The following is a 5,634-nucleotide window of genomic DNA, read 5'->3' as shown; positions in this document are numbered from 1 at the left end:
ACCACTGAGGTAAATCCCCGTCCCCACAAGCTACTATTCTTGAGATTTTACTGGGTTAAAAGTCAACATCAAAAGCTTTCCTTAAAACTAATATTGTTGAATGTTTTTACAGAAGGATGTACAATTCAGCTATTTTTTTGTATTAAATTCTTTTATTGGTACATTGTAGGTATACAACACAATTACATTTCTCATTGGGAATTGTACCTTTACATAATGCATCTTGGTTCTTATTTTTTCCCCATTCCTAGCCCTCCCTTCACGCCCTCCACCTTTCCCTATTTACAAAGACTTTCTTTCCATTTTTTCCTTTTCTCATCATTTTTCCTTTCCCTTCTTTCCTTTCCCCTGTGCCTCCCACTACCCCTACCCCTTTGGACCTTTTCTTCCTATTTTGCATTATCGATTATTCATTCTAATCATTGGTACATTTTAGGTATACAATATAATGACATTCATCATTGGAAATTTGCACCTTTACATAGTGTCTCTTGGTTCTTATTTTTCACCCTTGCCCAGCCCTCCCCTCAATCTCTCCAGTCCTCCCTATTTACAAAGATTTTGTTCCTATTTTTCAATTTTCTCATATTAATCCCATTCCCTTCTATCCTTTCCCCTAGCCCTCCCACTTCCTTCCCTTTTGCCCCTTTTCTTCCTATTTCACATTACCTATTATACGTTTAGTCCTTATTTACACTTTCAGTTTCTCACACCAGAGAAACTATTCGGTATTTATACATGTATGTCCTATTTATTTCACTTAAGAGTATGGGCCGGGGATTTAGCCCAGTGGTTCCTGCGCCTGCTGTGCAAGTGCAAGGATCCGAGTTTGATCCCTGGTACCAAACAAAAAAAAAAAGAGTATCGCCTCAATGTGCAACCACTTAGCTATAAATGTCTCTAATTTCTCATTTTTTATGGCTGAGTAGTACTCTATTGTATAAAAAACCCCCACATTTTCTTTATCCAGTCTCCAGTTGATGGACATTTGGGCTGTTTCCAAGTTTTGGCTATTACAAACTGTGCTGCTATGAACATGGGCGCACATATATCACTGTGGTATGATTCTTTTAATTCTTTGGGGAAGATCCCCAGCAGTGGAATAGCGGGGTCAAATGGGACTTCCAGTCCTAGTTCTTTGAGGTATCTCCATACTGATTTCGATAGTGGTTGCACCAGTCCACACTCCCACCAGCAGTGGAGCAGGGTTCCTCTTTCCCCATAGCCTCGCCAGCACTTGTTATTGGTTTATTTCAGAGGAGAAATCAATGCAATGGAGACTAAGAGAATGATACAAAAAAATCAGTGAAGCCAAGAGTTGGTTCTTCAAAAGAATCAACAAAATTGACAAACCTTTAGCCAACCTTGTCAGAAAAAGGAAAGAAAAGGCCCAAATCCAGGCAATTAGGAATGAAAAGGGTGAAATGACAACAGACCCAGCAGAAATCCAGAGGATCATCAATACCTACTTCCAGAACCTACACGCCAATAAGATGGACAACACAGAAGAAATGGACAGATTCCTAGATACATATGAATTACCAAAGTTGAATGAAGAAGACCTAAAAATTCTGAACAACCCAATATCAACCAATGAAATTGAAATTGTAATTAAAAATTTATCAACTAAGAAAAGCCCGGGCCCTGATGGCTTCACTGCTGAATTCTACAAGACATTTAGAGAGGAACTGCTGCCACTACTGTTTAAATTCTTCAATGAAATTGAAAGGGAAGCAATACTCCCAAATTCCTTCCTGGAAGCAAGCATCATCTTGATCCCCAAAGCAGAGAAAGACCCAACTGAAAAAGAGAACTATAGGCCAATCTTGCTAATGAACATAGATGCAAAAATCCTTAATAAGATAATGGCCAACAGAATGCAGAAGATCATCAAGAAGATCACACACCCTGATCAAGTGGGATTCAATTCAGCTATTTTTAAAAATATACTACTTGTATAACGAGTACAAGCACTAAAATGTATGACATGGAAGGTTAAAATATATTTTTACTGGAATATCATTACTATAGCATTTTTCTTTGACCTCTAGAAAACTGCCTTGTCTTATGTACTGGATTGCTGTTTTCTTTCAATTCACCAATGAAATGGGGCTGCTTTTTCAGTATATAAGGTCACTCTATAAAATGTAGATTCTTTAATTGAAAGAAGACATGAAATATAAATCCAGACAGAGACTTTCACTCTTAAATATGTAGAGCTTTACCAGTAAATAACAACATCTTTTTGTGCAATGTGTTCCAATCAAAGAAAAGCCAAAAGGTTATTTTCAACAGAACCCAAACTCTGGCATATATTAGCAGAGTGGGCTCTTGCTAGGAATAGGACCACATAACTTCATTTACTTTTAACACAAGAATCTCAATCTTTCCAGTCCCTCAGATTATATACACTTTTCTCAAACAGTAGAAATTTAAGAGATTTTGGCATTATAAAAATTAATACTTTTTCATAATCCCCTCTGCTCTGTAATTTCTAAATTTTAATACTTCGATGTCAAATGTAGTATGAAGTATAATAAACATCACCTGACTTAAAGTCAATTAGGGAAACTCTAGCAACTTTGCACATATGTATTTTTAAAAAATAAATCTTTGCAAGCTTTCTCCCAAGTAGGCAGGCACTATTACCTTATCTTTATTTGATAAATAGGAAAATCCAAGATCAGAACACTTGTCCACATTCACACCTTAAATCAATGTCGTTGAATTTAATTGGATAAAGGAGCTATATTAGAAGTTAGAATGCTTCTCCTGCATGCACTCAGTTATTGTTTTTAAATGTGCATATATATAACTAGCCAATCAGCATCACTGAAAAAAGCGAAATTGCATTTACTGCTCTGTTTGTTTGTACCTATTATGCACTACTGTGATTGACATCATGACAATTAGTCCTTGAATATCTAAAACTTCAAATCTGTTTTTCAAAAGAAATAGAAAGATGTGTTTTCATCATTTTTATCCTCAAAACATAGCAGAGTGCTTGATTTACAGGAAAGAAAAGTCATATAAAAAAAGAAATTATTGCCCTAAAAATTTAGTTGCTTAATCTTGGGAAGTTATAAAGAATGTAGACAAAAATCTAACTCAAAATAACTTCTAGGACTGTTAAGAAATACTAACAACATACCATGGTCTATGCTTTCTACAGAGTTCTGTGAGTCCTGCTAGTGAATTTTCAGATTGGAAGGTATCTTCAGGACCCCCAAACTTGGACGGGTGTCAGAGGTGAGTGCAGTCGTCTGCACTCTTCCCTAAGTTTGGCCTTATAGTCAGGTCTCATTATAAGTTCCCCTCACTCGAATGGAAACTCCACAAGGGCAGGGATCTTTGTGTGTTTTGTTCATTGATCTATCCCAATTACAATAGTGCTTGCAGAGAAGAGTTGCTCTGTAAGTATTTGTTAAAATATTGAATTGAATGTATTCTACCAGTTGACTTTTCTGCCTATTATTTCTTCATATGGCCTAGCATTTTATGGTTTTAACATTACATTATCTAGTTTTCCATTTACATTTATTTTAAAATAGAGAAATAAAAAATGGGAAAAAACCCTCAATATTTTTGGAGAATGAGAAAGAAATTTTAAAGGAGGATTCTGCCTCTTGGAATATTTATGGTCATTATGTAACAGGAGCAGGATTAAGGGGAAGTTTCCTGTCCCTCCATTTTTGTTTTTTTAACTTGATGATATGTGAATATTTCTTCCCATCTGTGAGAGAGAGAGAGGATATAAATTAATATAAAGTTACCAATAGGTAGAAAGATCAGTAAAGATAGATTTAGTTATATGCTGGGAAAAAACCAGGCAAGTTTAGGCATAGCTGTGTGATTCCCAGGGCTTAGACAAACGCTGCTACTCAGAAGGGCCACTGAGAGTTTGGCCCAAGGAAAGCAGTTACTGTGAACCTCTACATAGTTTTAAATTGTCTTTCTTTGTGCAAGGACTTAGCTAAATGGTTCTAGATGTTCAAAAGAGGAAATGTGAACTTAAAGCTCAAATCAAAGATGAAAGTATTCACTTGTCTTGGTCTATTGATTTCATATGTTCTTAGAAAGCAGACTTCTTTTTAAAGCTGTTAATCTTTTTCATATTATATCAATAGTGTAAAGGCTGAGAGAGCAACAGGGATGTACAGAAGCCCAATCTGCTACATCTAAATTACTCTGCCTAATAAAATGTCACAATTTGCATGCTTACCTGTGACTCTTGACCTCATCATTGCTAAGTCAATTAATCTGTTTTCAGCTACATTTAAAACAATTACCAGACATCTATATTCGCAACAATAATTCTAATCGGTTATTTTGACCCCCTATGGAGATGGAAACATTCTAATTTGCTTATCACTGCTATTTATTCATGCTTATGGGCTGTAACAAAACACACTGCATCTCCCTCTGTCCTGACTCACACCTATTCTGCTCCTTTTTTTTGATATAGTAGTTTAAACCTTATCACTAACCTAAATAGTAAGTACATCAATATTTTTGAAAGTCAATCTTTGCTCTCACTATTCCTGTTCAATTGACATCCTTTGATTTTACCTGCTAATATTCTTCCTCTTGTTAAAGTTGCTATTCAATTCACACTGCCATTGTTTTTTTGAAATCTTTAGTTTATATCTGCCTGGATCAACACTATGGAATGACAGCCTTATGATATGTTCTGAGCCTGTTTTTTTGTTGCAGCCATTTTAGCAGCTGAGTACTTTTAATGTTATTGGTCAGATATAGAAGCTTGAGCTAAGCCATTAGGAGTTACTTTGCCAGACAGTGTGATGAGGGTGGTGACATGAGTGGCTAAAGAATTTATTCCAGAGTAATGACAGGAGTTTATTACAATTAGAGTACACTGTCAAGAGGGACAGCAGGTGAGACAAAGGAATTTATGAGCATGAGAACAGAGGTAGTGCTGTTCTGAAAGAGAAGTGTGAGCTGCAAGGAGGGAGCAGGACATGGGAAGAAATTTTAGGGACTATAGGACCATGGATTGTTTCCTTTGGGCTGGGAGATACCAGGGGTATGGAGCACTATAACAGTCACACTGATTACAGTAAGGAATGTTAATGGCTATTTTGCTGTAAATTTTCTGAAGCAGCTTATTTTGAAGCAGAGTATGTGCCTGTGAATGTAGAGAATGGGGAAACACAAAGCCTCTCCCTGGTTACTCAAACTCCACAGGCGTCTTCTCAGTAAACACAATTATCCAACAAGTAGAAACAACTCCTAGCTAGAGATGCTGTGGCCAGGGACAGACAGCATGTAGCCCTGTGGCAGAAATCTGGCATATCCAATCACAGTAAATCACTGAAATTATTATTGTCTTCATACCCCTGAGCCCATTTGGAAGATAACAAGGAAGAGGGTAACAATGAACCAGAAAGTAACAAAAGAATTGTTAGCATGTCTTCCACGTCTTCAAATCTGCAACCCATTTTACCTGCCAATAAATCCAATGAGACTTTGCAGATATGCTAGGGGCATGGAATGCTAAAGAATCCTCTGATATAGGTTTTAATCCTGGGAGGGGGTTATTTTCACTTCCAAAAGAGCTCTAGTTCAAAGTGAAAAAAACCCCGACAATACAAAATACACATGAAGAGGTTACTA

The sequence above is a fragment of the Heterocephalus glaber genome, unplaced genomic scaffold (genome assembly GCF_053883595.1).
Source record: "Heterocephalus glaber isolate CG9 unplaced genomic scaffold, H.glaber_assembly_v1.0 deba00001463, whole genome shotgun sequence".
NCBI classification, from domain to species: Eukaryota; Metazoa; Chordata; class Mammalia; order Rodentia; family Bathyergidae; genus Heterocephalus; species Heterocephalus glaber.
Note: the sequence above shows the minus strand (reverse complement) of the source record.